Source organism: Rhinopithecus roxellana, chromosome 19 (assembly GCF_007565055.1).
Source record: "Rhinopithecus roxellana isolate Shanxi Qingling chromosome 19, ASM756505v1, whole genome shotgun sequence".
Taxonomy (NCBI): Eukaryota; Metazoa; Chordata; class Mammalia; order Primates; family Cercopithecidae; genus Rhinopithecus; species Rhinopithecus roxellana.
The window spans coordinates 47522644-47537293 of NC_044567.1; the positions used below are offsets into that span (position 1 = coordinate 47522644).

At 40.2% G+C, this 14650-nt stretch overlaps 1 long non-coding RNA gene across 1 annotated transcript; it reads left to right on the plus strand.

Moving 5' to 3' along the window:
• Positions 1-2327: 2327 nt before the first annotated feature.
• Positions 2328-14162, plus strand: LOC115894903. The gene is made up of 3 exons (XR_004055137.1): positions 2328-2689; positions 12562-12758; positions 14130-14162. It is a non-coding gene; the product is annotated as an uncharacterized LOC115894903 (long non-coding RNA).
• The last annotated feature ends 488 nt before the right edge of the window (positions 14163-14650 follow it).

Here is a 14650-nt window from a genome sequence, read left to right on the forward strand (position 1 = left end):
TTCATGTATTGACTGAAAATGGAATATACAGCAATTTATTTAGTTATTTAAATTTTTTAAAATTTAGAGATGGGATGTCACTATGTTGCTCAGGATGGTCTCAAAATCCTTGATTCAAGCAATCCTCCTACTTTGGGCTCTCAAAGTGCTGGGATTACAGGTAGGAGCCACTGTGCCTGGCTGACAGTGATATACGTATAATAAGCAAAATTAAAACCAAACGAAAACTATAAACACTGTTATAACACGGTCATACAATTTCCAGACTTTTTCTGTCTCCTGTTTGATGATTATCTGTCATTCTTCTCTCTGTATGAATGTATGTATAGTTATATATCTTACAAAAATAAGTGTATCGGTCAGTCTGATTTTTTCCATTGACATTAGTTTAGAATATTGTCCATGTCCTTAAATACTTTTATGAACTTCACATTTAATGACTCCTTTGCATTCTAGGACAGTGATAGTCTATTCTATATTTACCTAGGAATTTGCATGAGGAAATTCGCAGCCATCTGGAGGATATCCTGACCAACCTGCCAGGTTTAGAAACAAAATAAACCCTTCTGTCAAGATCCGAAATAAAACTGTATTGGAAAAAAATAGGAATCTTTGCTAGGGTCACAATACTGAGCACTTGCCATCCAACTCCTCTATCTTGACCAATTTTGCCCAGTCTCAAGACTAAAAAGAGATTCTGGTGTGGATCATGTGCTCTGTCTTTGGCCTTGAAGATGGGAAGGGAAGTAGGTGCATCTGCTCAGTGCAGGACAGAGCTCCCTCGTCTTAGGTCCACATCTGCCTCACCAGAGTAGTGCATTGGCCAGAACATTTCCTACTGAATTCTCTGGGTCTGGCTTCAGTGATGACATGTTTCTGTTCTAGTGACTCTGTATAGGTGAGAAATCTGGGAATTTGGGGAAGAAATTAGCTATTCCAGAATTCTAAACTTCCCAAATTGTATGTGATGGGAGGCGGTTTGGAACCTAGAATGGCAGCGCAGGACAATACTGTTACCCTTGAGTCCTTTGGGGGACACTGAAGTCCTGTGGGGAGCACTAAAGATCTCAAGATCTTCTCTTCTTTCAGGTCTGGGTTCTCCCAAATCTACTTCTCTGGTAGAGAAACCCTGAGCACTGATTGGCTCTTGCTTGTCTAAAACAATGACCTGTATAATTCAATACTTCTCTTCATGTTGATGTGTATATGTTATTTTTTTAGGCCATGTAAGTCTGGTCGTCATCTTCCCTAAAGATATTTACCATGAGAGAGTGCTCAGTTAACCAGTTCCTCAGTTCTTGCTCTTCCTGTCAAATGTATGCCGTTTCACCTGACATCCTCCCTCTGTGGGCCACTGTAAATTCACTAGCACTTCTGTCATTATTGACCAAATTACTCAATGTCCTCTAGGTGCCCATTTTTCTATTTTGGGCAGTGATATGTGGGAAAGCAGTCAAGTTCTTTGATGTACAGATATACACATTTCAGGTCAGTTTTGTCATTTGTTGAGGCCAAGGCAGTGGTTCCATTTGCCCATTCATGAGAAGTCTTTGAAATTTTCCAGATACCTGAGTTTTTCAGCTAGGTAAAGTGAAAAATGGCATTGAAGGATCTAAACCTTCGTGTAGGGTAAAATCACATGCTTTGTGTGAATTAGTCTGTTGGATTGAAACTTATAAATACAGAGGTCATGGATTTGGATAGAAAACCCTGAAAAATAAATAACAAAAATAATGATGTTACGTGCCCAAGAATCCTTTTGTTTTGTCAAAAGAAAGAAAAATGCTTATGGTAAGATTTGACATAATGAAGTACGTGATGCTTAAAGACATTATTAATTTTACGAATAGTTTTCTTTTCTTTTCTTTCTTTTTTTTTTTTGAGACGGAGTCTTGCTCTGTTGCTCAGGCTGGAGTGCAGTGGCGCTATCTCAGTTCACTGCAAGCTCCCTCTCTCAGGTTCATGCCATTCTCCTGCCTCAGCCTCCCCAGTAGCTGGGCGCCCGCCACCTCCCCCCGAGCTAGTTTTTTGTATTTTTTTAGTAGAGACGGGGTTTCACCATGTTAGCCAGGATGGTCTCTATCTTCTGACCTCGTGATCCACCCACCTCGGCCTCCCAAAGTGCTGGGATTACAGGCTTGAGCCACCGCGCCCGGCCTTATGAATAGTTTTCTAAAATTGAGACCGTATACCATATTTTAGATAAAATGTCTCATGATTAAATTTTTTAAATTCCTTCCAAGTGAAAATATTCTCAATTAGCACACATTCATTGAGAATTTATGAGGCAGATACCTCTTGGTTATTACATATGTAATAAGGATTTAACAGAAGAACTTTATTAATTTTGTCATTTTCAAACGGGTCAGATATTTAAGAAGTGTCCCAAAGCAGGCAGAAAGTTTTTTTCTGTGTTGTAGTCTTCAAAAATACGTAGACATTCTGCTGAATTCCCCTCCCCTGATAGCACAGATTTCTAGTCTATGCACTGGTTATATTGCCCTTCTGCTGCAATGCAGTCTTTCATTTTCTAAGTCTTTTCTTTAATTTCCCCAGTAATATGTGGGTTTGCTGTTTCAGGAATTCCTAATGTTCAGGGATGTGGCCCTAGACTTCTCCCATCAGGAGTGGGAATACCTTGACCTGTTTCAGAAGACCTTGTACCAGGAGGTGATGGTGAAGAACTATGGTAACTTGGTCTCACTGGATGTGTTTGTCATCTGTAGGATGTGTGCTTTTTCCATTGTGATTTTCAGGGCTGCCTTTCAAGAAACTAGCCTGCCTGCCTGCCTGCCTGCCTGCCTGCCTGCCTGCCTTCCTTCCTTCCTTCCTTCCTTCTTTCCTTCCTTCCTTCCTTCCTTCTTCTCTCACTCTCTCTCTTTTTTCTTTCTTTTGTTTAGAGATGGGGGTCTCATTATGTTCCCCAGGTTGGTCTCAAAATTCCTAGGCTCAAGCAGTCCACCCACCTCAGAGTGCTGGCTCACAAGCATGAGCCACCAGGCCTGGCCTAAATTTGTTTCCCTTGTGTTTATTGAAGTGATTTGAGCTTTATTGAGTCAGGAATGGCAGCACCATTAAACACTTTCATTGGTCATAAAGTTCGTTTCTCAGTGAGGAGGCTTGTGATGTGGAGAAGAAATGGGTATTTCAGTGTGAGACAGCCAGTGAACTGTGTATTTCCTTCAGTACCTACTCACCATGTTATTTTTCTTCTCTTTCCCTCCCAGTTGAGGGACAAGCACTGTTCTTCCAGGATGCCATCATTTTACATGGATTTTGGATTAAAATCCACATATTGCAATCCACAATTGCACATAGATTCATATATATGGCCCAATTCCCTTGTTTGTATATATGGCAAATACTTGAATACTCTCTGCCTGGGGCCATGCTTGACACAATCAGTGTGGTAATACTGAGTAATGTTTCTGTCATTATGAGATTTGAGTATGTTAAGGAAGACATAAAATTCACATGAAAACAAACAGATAAATCACATCAGGCATGAAATACAAAGGTCAGTAAACAAAAATAGGCACCTTTACAGATGTAGGGTGTTCAGGGATTCTTTTCTCTGTAGATAACATTTGTCCAGAGACGCAGAGGCCTTAGGTCATTGGACTGTTTGAGGAAGGGCATTCCAACAAGAGTGAACAACCCGTGCATGGGCCCTAAATGGGGAATAGGGTTTGTGTGTTTGAGGAGTAGCTGTTAGAGCAGAGCAGAGTTAGTGAGGGGTGATTTATAGGCTAAGAAGTCAATATGTTAGGAAGAACCAAGTCCTATATGATTTTTTTGTTTCATTGTTAAGAATTAGGATTGTCTGTGAAATGTAATTAGTTGCCATTAACTGATGATGTAGAACTTTTATTAATTTTTAAAAGATATAAACCTTTTAATTAAAGTTTAGACATATGCAAAATCCAGATTAAACCAGTAAAATGGATCAGTTATTGACTTTCATGTCCTTTTGGCATATTCCTTTCCTTTTGTTTTTAAAAATACTCCTGAAGACTCATGGGTTGAATTCTTCTTCCTTTTGACTTTGTTATTCTGAAATTGTTTTCATTTTCATTGTAGTCTTCAAGTCTAACACTTCAGTTTTTAGTTTTTGTAATTCTGAATTCTGTTCTATCACATCTCAAAGTATTTTATTGTTTTGTAGCATATTTTTAAGTAGTGTGGTATACTTTTTTTCTGTATTGAGGCATTTGTTTGATGTGTATTTGAATTGTCTCTATGTCTGTCATTCACTATTTTCTTTTTTCTTATACTCTCTTGGATGGGGTTTGAACTTGCATCTCTTTTTTGGGCATTTATATCTCAGATTAGTTTTTCTCAACCTTGGGCAAGGTGTTGAGTTCTGGGTATTATTTCTAAGTTTGTGATTTCAGTGTGCCCTATTATCTTGTTTTGTTGTATTCACATTATTATGGTTGAGAGGTGAATGGAGGTATAGAGCACAGTTCTGTGTAGTGTTGTAATTGAATTGGTATTAATCCAGTTTAAAGTTGTAACAAATTATGATGTTACTTAATTCCCAGGGAATTCAGTAAGAAAATAACTGAAAAAATATATATTGTGTAAAAAATCAACAAGAGAATTAAAAAGCTATCCTGGAAAATATCTATTTAATAGCAAATTATGCAGTAATAGAAGAATAGAGGAATAAAGGAGATGTAAGACATATAGAAAATAGCAGAATGTCAGCCATACTGTACTATATGATTGCATGTATAGAGGTGGCTAGAGCAGTCAGATTCATAGACAGAAAGTACAATGGTGATTGCAAGTGGCTGGGTGTACAGGAGATGGGGAGACACTATTCAATGGGCACAAGATTTCTTTAATCAAGATAAATAAGCTCTTGAGACCTGCTGTACCACATTTTCCCAATAGTCAAAAAATTAAGTGTTGTATACTTAAAAATGTAAGTGGCTAGATACCATCTTAAGTGTCCCTACTATAATTTAAAAAAACAAACTCACCAGAAAAAATTTTGAATAAGTAGAAATATTAAAAGCTGTTGTTCATCCCAGGGATTACCTCATGTCTCTCAGTTTTCCACTTGAATTTTCTGTAAATCACAATTTGTCTGAACTTCAAAAACTGTTCCTGTAAAATGTTCCATGAAATAAAAAAATAAAAGGGATTTTTTTCATCCTCAAAAACAATAACAGTGGCAGGGCACGGTGGCTCAGGCCTATAATCCCAGCACTTTGGAAGGCTGAGCCTGGCAGATCACCTGAGGTCAGGAGTTTGAGACCAGCATGGTAAACATGGTAAAACCCCGTCTCTACTAAAAATACAAAAAATTTAGCCAGGCATGGTGGCACATGCCCGTAATCCCAGCTACTTGGGAGGCTGAGGTAGCAGAATCACTTGAACCTGGGAGACGGAGGTTGTAGTGAGCTGAGATCATGCCATTGCACTCCAGCCTGGGTAAGAAGAATGGAACTCCATCTCAAAAAAAAAAGAAAAAACAAAAACAGTAACAGAGAGATATTTGGGAATTTTTTTAATAGGTGGAAAGTAAACAACACAAGCCTAAACATTCAGAGGGATAGAGAAGAAATGAAAAGGAAAATTAGAGAATACTTTGTATAGCATAAACAAACAAAACATACTAAAATTTATGGCATATAGCTAAAACAGTGCTAAGACAGAATTTATAGCCATAAATGCACACACTGAGAAAGAGGAAAGATCTCAAATCAGTAACCTAACTTTCTAAAACCCAACTTTCTTAAAAACAAGGAAAGAGCAAATTAAACCTAAAATCACTAGAACTAAGGAAATGATAAACATTAGAATAGAGATAAATGAAATAGAATATAAAAGGAGAATATAAAAATTCACCAAGCCAAAATACAGAAAATTGGTAAACTTTTAGATATACTAACCAAAATAAAAAAAGAAGATCGAAATTAGTAAAATCATGAATGAAAGAGGAACATATCTATTGAACTTATAGAAATAAAAAGAATTATAAGGAAAAGTTAAGAATAACTGAATGTGGACAAATTAGAAAACTTAGACGAATGTTGAACTTCAAACAGAAATACAAACTACCAAATTTTACTTAAGAAGAAATAGAAAATTTGAAAAAGAAAAAAATATTGGCTAGGTGCAGTGGCTCATGCCTGTAATCCCTGCACTTTGGGAGACTGAGGCAGGTGGATCACAAGGTCAGGAGTTTGAGACCAGCCTGATCAACATGATGAAACCCTGTGTCTACTAAAAATACAAAAATTAGCCAGGCATGATGGTGCGCGCCTGTAGTCCCAGCTAGTCAGGAGACTGAGGAAGAGAATCACTTGAACCTGGGAGGTGGTGGTTTCAGTGAGCTGAGATTGCACCACTGCACTCTAGCCTAGGCAACAGAGCAATTCTCCATCCCGCAACACATCCCCCAGTGAAAAAAATAAAGAAATAAAGAAAAAAAAGTCTCTCTTCCTTTCTCTCTCTCTCTCTCTCTTTTTCTGTCTCCCCACACTTACTTACCTCTCCTCTCTTTAGTCATAAAGAGATAAAATCAATAACCCAAAAACTTCCTATAAAAATAGGTGGAGGCCAGGTGCAGTGGCTCTTGCCTGTAATCCCAGTGCTTTGGGAGACTAAGGCAGGAGGATTGCCTGAGATCAGGAATTCAAGACCAGCCTGGGCAACATAACAAGACCCTTCTCTACAAAAAATTTTTAGAAAATTTGCCAGGCATGGTATTGTGCAGTGAACTATGATCACACCACTGCTCTCTAGCCTAGGTGACAGCGAGAACCTATTTCAAACAAAACAAAACAAAAAGGTTGGGCTTAGGTGGTTTTCATGGTTGAGTCTACCAAACATTTGTCTAAGAATTGACACCAGTGGTTCACAAAGTTTTCCAAAAGTAACCGATGAGGGAACATTTCTGAAGGTACTCTTCAAGAGCAGTATTTCAATGATAGCAAAATGAGACAAACTCAAAAACATATAAATGAATGTTTCTTGTGCACATAGGTGTGGAAACAACTAGAAAACCAAATGCAGCAACATATAAAAGGGAGTATACATTGTAACCAAGTGGGATTTATCTCAAGAGTGCAAGGTTAGCTCAATAAAGGAAAATCAATTAAGGGAGCATATTCTGTTCCTATAATTACGGACGACTACTTCATGATCATTCTAATAGATGCAGAACAGACATTTCCTGAAAATGCAACAGGATGAAAACAATAAAATAGGAATAGAAAGCAGTTTTCTTAACCTGCTACAAACCTTAAGCCCATGTACAAAAGCCCAGAGCTAACATAGTTAATGGGAAAAGGCTTAAAGCTTTTCTCCAAAGATGAGAAACAAGATGTCCACTCTTTACATCTCTATTTAGCTTTGTAGTGGAGGTTGTTCCCAGGCAATTAAGCAAGGAAATGAAATAAAAGGCATGAAGATTGGAAAGGAAGAACAAACAGTACCTCTGTTAGGCTATGATAGGATCTTGACTATAGAAAATACCCGGGGCCAAGCATAATGGCTCATGCTTTTAATCTTAGTAATTTGGGAAGATGAGGTAGGATGACTTGAGCCTAGGAATTCAAGACCAGCCTGGGCAACATAATGAGGCCCACTCTCTACCAAAAAAGAAAAAAAAGTAGCTGGGAGTGTTGGCATGAGTCTGTGGTCCCAGCTACTAATGAGGTGAGAGGATGACTTGAGCCTGTGTAGTCAGGGCTGCAGTGAGCTGTGATTGTGCCACTGTGCTCCAGCCTGGGCAATGGTTTGAGACACTATCTTAGAAAAGAAAAAAAGGCTGGGCATTGTGGTTCATGCCTGTAATCCCAGCACTTTGAGAGGCTGAGGTGTGTGGATCACTTGAGGCCAGGAGTTGGAGACCAGCCTGAGCAACATGGCGAAACCTTGTCTCCACCAAAAATACAAAACTTAGCTGGGTGTAGTGGCATGCACCTGTGGTCCCAGCTACCCAAGAGGCTGAGCACTTGAACCCAGGAGGTGGAAGTTGCAGTGAGCTGAGATTGCACCACTGCCAAGGAACACACACACACACACACACACACACACACACAGTATTAGGGCTAATAAATTTGTTTACCAATATAGAAGAATTAATGATTGTAAAAAAATTGTATTTATGTATGTATGCAATTATTCCAAAATCAAAGTTAAGAAATCTTTTAGAAAAGCAGATTCTCTGCCTCCTCTTCAGACTTACTAATTGAGAGACTCTAGGGGCAGGGTGCAGCAGTTTGTGTTTGACAAGAACTCTAGGTGATTCTTATGGCACGTTAAAGCTCATCAGTGACTGCCTGTGCCAATACCACATTATCTAGCTAACGGCTAACTCCTAAGTTCTAAACCCAAGTTGTGTATGTCCTCTACAACTCTGTTCTTGTTATGTTTTGAGAGAGGGTCTCACTGTTTCACAGGCTGGAGTACAGCGGCATGATCACAGCTCACTGCAGCCTTGACCTGCTGAGCTTAAGTGACCCTTCCACCTCACCCATCTGAGTAGCTGGGACTACCAGCATGCACCACCCTACCCTACTAGTTTTAAATTTTTTTTTGTAGAGGTGGGGGTCTCATTATTTTGTTCAGGCTGGTCTTGAACTGCTGAGCTCAGGTGATCCTCCCACCTTGGCCTCTCAGTTCGACTCTTCTTATCTAGAAGGCTTTGGATATTCTTAAGTTTATGTTTCAAAGCTTGCTCTTACTATGCTTGGACAGATTTGGGAATAATTGAAATGTAACAATGTTCAATCTTCAGATTCATAAATATGTTTTATCTTTTTTTTTTTTTTTTTTTTTGAGACAGGGTCTGGTTCTATCACCCAGGCTGGAGTACAGCGGTGAGAGCTTGTCTCACTGCAACTTCTGCCTCCCAGGCTCAAACCATCCTCCCACCTCAGCCTCCTGAATATCTGGGAGTACAGGCGCTTGCCACTACATCTGGCTAATTTTTTGTATCTTTAGTAGATAGGGGATTTGGCCATGTTGCCCAGGCTAGTCTTGAACTCCTGGGTTCAACCCTCCATCCTCAGTCTCCCAGAGTGTTTGGATTATGGGTGTGAAACACTGTGCCCTGACTGTTTTATCTGTCTTCATATTTATGTAGGTCTTCTTTCAGTTATGTGCCTCAGTTGGCCATATACTGGTCTTGCACATCTGTTGTAAGATTTATTCCTAAATATTTTATGTTTTGAGGCTATTATATATGGAATTGTTTTGTTTAAACTTTATTTTAAAATGTTTGTTGCTGACATAGAAAAACAGAATTTGTGTGTGTGTGTGTGTGTGTGTGCTTGTTTGTTTTTTGAGACAGAGTGTTACTCTTTTTGCCCAAGCTGGAGTGCAATGACTTGATCTCGGCTCACTGCAACCTCTGCCTCCCAAGTTCAAGCGATTCTTTTGCCTCAGCCTCCCGAGTAGCTGGAATTACAGGCATACACACCGCAAAGCCCAGCTAATGTTATATTTTTAGTAGAGATGGAGTTTCTCCATGTTGGTAAGGCTAGTCTTAGACTCCCGACCTCAGGTGATCTGCCCACGTTGGCCTCCCAAAGTGTTGGGATTACAGGCATGAGCCACCGTGCCTGACCAATTGTTTCTTATGTCTTAGCCTTCATCTTGTGACCTTGGTGGATTCACTCATTAGTTCTTGTGGCTGTATTGTATGTGGCTTAGAATTACTGTATAAATAAGCCAGCCATGGTGGCTCACTCCTATAATCCCAGCACTTTTAGAGGCTGAGGAGGGAGAATCACTTGAGACCAGGAGTTCAAAACAAGCCTAGGCAACATAGTGAGACCCTGTCTCTACAAGAAATAAAATTAGCCAGGCATGGTGACACACACCTGTAGTCCCAGCTACTTGGGAGGCTGAGGTGGGAGGATTGCTTGAGCCCAGGAGTTTGAGGCTATCTTTTTTAAAGCAAGAACCTGTCTGTAAAAAAAAAAAAAATACTCTGAAAGAAGCAAGTAGAACCTTAGAAACATTGCAAATACAGACACTTTCAATGCTTCTTTTCTAATCATTTTGTCAGTAGAACACTGAATAGACATAGGAAAAGTTAGTTTATTCCTGATTAATAATTCAATATAATACTTTAGGTTTTTTAAAAAAATCTTACCTTTATTCCTCCACAAATGACTTTCCCTTCTCTTCCCTTCTTTACAAAGATTTGTAATTTCTTTTTTTTTTTTTTTTGAGACTGAGTCTTGCTCTTGTCACCCACGCTGGAGTGCAATGGTGCTATCTCAGCTCACTGCAAACACTGCCTCCTGGGTTCAAGCAATTCTCCTGCCTCAGCCTTGTGAATAGCTAGGATTTCAAGTGTGTGCCACCACTCCTGGCTAATTTTTTGTTTTTAGTAGAGATAGGGTTTCACTATGTTGGCCAGGCTAGTCACGAACTCCTGACCTCAGCCTCCCAAAGTGCTGGCATTACAGGCATGAGCCATCATACCCGGCCATGATTTGGTATTTCTGACTTATGTCATTTTCCTTCCCTCTGAAGACCTTCTTCTAACATTTCTTGAAATGTAGGTCTATTGGTGGTAAATGCAGTCCGTTTTTGTCTCTGAAAGTCTTTGTTTTTCCCTTACTTTTGAAGGATAATTTCACTGGATACAAAATTCTAGCTGTGTGGGGTTTTTGTTTTGTTTTTGTTTTAACAACTTAAACATTTTACTCTTTGTTTGCATGATTGCTGAAGAGAAATATTATACATTGTCATTATTCTCCTTGTTCCTTTTTAGGTGAGGTGGTTTCCCCCTCTGGCTTCTTTCAAGAATCTCTCTTTGTCTTTTGTTTTCTGCAGTTTGAATATAATATGCCTAGGGGTAGGTTTTTTCCATACTTAATCTTCATTAGTGTTCTCTGAGCTTCTGGGACTTGTGGTTCTGGGTCTAGACATTTATTTAGAAAATTTTAAGTGATTAATTTTCAAATAGTTCTGTTGGTCATTTCTGTCTTCCTCTTCTGTATTCTCTTATCTTTACATATATATTACACCTTGTAATCGTCCCAGAGTTCTTGGATATTTGGTTTCACTTTTTTCCCCTCTCTTTTCATTTCAAGTTGTGAAGTTTCTGTTGACTCAGCTTCAGGGTTACTGATTCTTTCCTTGATTTTCCTAGTCTACCGGTGAGACCACTAAAGGCATTCTTTATGTCTAATACAGTATCTTTGATTTCTAGCATTTCTTTTTGATTCTTTCTTAGAATTTCCATATCTATGCTCATATCACCCATCTGGTGTTGCCAATTTTGTGGCAAGTTGTCCACTTTTTACATTAAACCCTTAGCACAGTCATCACAGTTCTTTTAAATTCACAGCTTGATAATTCCAAAACCTCTGCCTTATCTTGGTCTGGTTTCAATGCTTGCTTTGTTTTTTTGGAAGATGTTTTGTTTTATTTTCAGCATGCCTTGTAATTTTTGTTAGAAAAAGCTGGACATGATGTATTCCATAATAGGAACTGAGGTGAATACACCTTCAGTGTAAAGTTTGAGGTTCATCTGCCTAGGAGTTAGGCCGTGTTCATTGTGTGCTGTCGGTGTTGCAGCTTCAATTCTTCTAGTCTTTATTCATGTCTTCTCTTTTGTGTTGGGGTTTCCTTAACAGTTCTGTCTTAAATGGAGACTGTCTTTCAGCTCTCTCAGTTGGAATCCAATTTTTATACTGTAGCTCTGTCGAGATAGAGGTAAGGTATTGCAGAGGGGAAGTTCTCTGTAATCTTATGATTAACACCCTTCCCCTGACCCTACCATGCACCAGAGGGCTTAGGTTGTGACCTTCACAGGAATTTCCTAATTTCTTGGCCTTTTTTTTTCTCTCCCATACTCTTTTTTTTTCCTGAGACAGAGTCTCACTCTGTTCAGACTGGAGTGCAGTGGCACGATCTCGACTTACTGCAACCTCCTTCTTCCAGGTTCAAGCGGTTCTCCTGCCTCAGCCTCCCAAGTAGCTGGGACTACAGGTGCGTGCCACCACACCTGGCTGATTTTTGTATTTTTAGTAGAGATGGGGATTCACCATCTTGGCCAGGCTGGCCATGACACTCAGCTAATTTTTGTATTTTCATTAGACACGGAGTTTCACCATGTTGGCCAGGCTGGTCTCAAACTCCAGGCCTCAAGTGGAGGCCTGCCTTGACTTTCCAAAGTGTTGGGTACAGGCATGAGCCATGGCACCCAGCCAGTTTTATGCAGTTTTAATGAAACAACTCCCCCAATTCAATTAAGATACCAATTGTATTTGTATCCTACCCTACTTGTCACTCAAGTGAATATCATCATCCAATAATGAAATACCTGTAAAACAACCAAAAGCTGGAGGACGGGGGGGGTTAAAGGGAGGAGATATATGATTTTTATTATTTGCTTTTTTTTTTTTTTTTTTTTTTGAGATGGTTACGCTCTGTCACCCAGGCTGCAGTGCAGTGGTGCATTCATGACACTGCAGCTTTGACCTCCCTGGGCTTAGATGATCCTCCCTCCCCAGATTCCAAAGTGGATGGGATTACACACGCACATCACCATGCCCGGCTAATTTTTGTATTTCTTTGTAGAGACTGGGTTCCGCCATGTTGCCTGGGCTGGTTTCAAACTCCTGGGCTGAAGCGATCCACCTGCCCCAGCCTTGTGAAGCACTGGGGTTACAGGCATGAGCCACCAGGCCTGGCCTGTTTTATTGTTTAATACTTGAACATTCAACGCTTTCAGTTGACAGCAGCAGTCCCAGCCTCTGCATAATTAAGCCAAAAAGGTAGGTAGCTCACAGAATGATTGGGAGGGACAGAAATCCAGGCTCACAGTTAGGCTTCTAGGAACTATGCCCAAAATTATGCCATGGGACAGGTATAGTAAGTCACCTGCCTCTCCTGCTGGCACAAGAACTATGGGAATTGCCACTGTTGACACACAAATGTGCTGTCTGCACCTGATACATGTACATGAGCAACTACTCTTGCCTGTGAAAGCTGGAACCTCCACCTCCACCCTTGCCCACAAAACGAATTCCATTTGAAACGTTAAGTTGATTAATTTTGAAATATCTTGATATGAGTTTCATTGGTGAAACTTAGATACAAGACTTAGTCACATGCCCGACTTCAAAAGAGCCCAAGGAACTGAAGAAATTTCCTAGATCTGGCAAAAATGTTCAAAATGGACAGGGAGTATGGCTCATGCCTGTGATGCCAACATTTTGAGAGGGTGAGGTAGGAGGATCACTTGAGCCCAGGACTCTGAGGCTGCAGTGAGCTGTGACAGCACCGCTGCACTCAATCCTGGACAACAGAGTGAGTCCCTGTTTCAGAAAAATTTGAAAGGTACTGAGTGGCCAGAAAAACGAACAAATGCCTCCTATCTTCTGTCTTTTGACATCTCATCCATAACATACACCTTTCTTCCACAATCAAATTTAACATCTTTGCCTACAACAAAATGTTGCTGCCCCATATACTGTCACCACCACACTAACATAAATGCAAAGATCATCCAACTGTTATAACCTTCTGTTACCATTTTCTTTTCTTTTTTTCTTTTTTTCTTTTTGAGATGGAGTCTTGCTGTGTCGCTCAGGCTGGAGTGCAGTGGCATGATCAGACTCATTGCAACCTCCGCCTCCCGGGTCCAGGCAGTTCTCCTGCCTCAGCCTCCTGAGTAGCTAGGATTACAGGTGCATGCCACCACTCCTGGCTAATTATTTGTATTTTTAGTAGAGATAGGGTTTCACCGTGTTGGTCAGGATGCCCTCGATCTCCTGACCTCGTGACCCGCCCACCTCGGCCTCCCAAAGTGCTGGGATTACAGGCATGAGCAAGCACACCCAGGGAACTGTGGCCATTTTCAAAGCCATGATTTATGGGAATAGCAGTTCTTTCTCTTTGTGTAAGTAAACAGAGGCCACCAAAATAAGAACCAAGAGAGGTGTATGATACAGAAACTGCTACATAGTAAGGGTTCTGTTTAAGCTCCATTTGTTTAAGTTGTCTATAGATTCTGGATATTAGGCCTTTGTTGGATACATCGTTTGTATCTTCTCCCATTCTGTAGGTTGTCTGTTTGCTCTGTTGATAGTTTGTCTTGCTGTGTTTTAACTTTTATTTTACTATTTATTTATTTATTTATCTAGAGATGGAGTCTCACTGTGTCACCCAGACTGGAGTGCAGTGGTGTGATCTGGGCTCACTGCAACCTCTGCCTCTTGGGTTCAAGCGATTCTTCTACCTCAGTCCTCCTGAGTAGCTGGGATTACAGGTGTGTGCCACCATGCCCAGCTAAGTTTTGTATTTTTATTAGAGATGGAGTTTCACCATGTTGGTCAGGCCGGTCTTGAATTCCTGACCTTGTGATCCACCCAACTCAGCCTCCCAGCTTTTAGTTTAATTAGGCACCACTTGTCTTTTTTTGTTTTTGCTGCAATTGGTTTTTTTGAAACTTAGCCAAAAATTCCTTGCCAAGGCTGATGTTGAGAAGAGTATTTCCTAGGTTGTCTTCCAGGATTTCTATAGTTTGGGGTCTTATATTTAAATCTTTAATCCATGTTGAGTTAATTTTTGTATATGGTGAAAGGTAGGGGGCCCAGACTCAATCTTCTGCATATGGCTAGCTAGTTATCCCAGAATCATTTATTGAATAGGGAGTCCTTTCCCC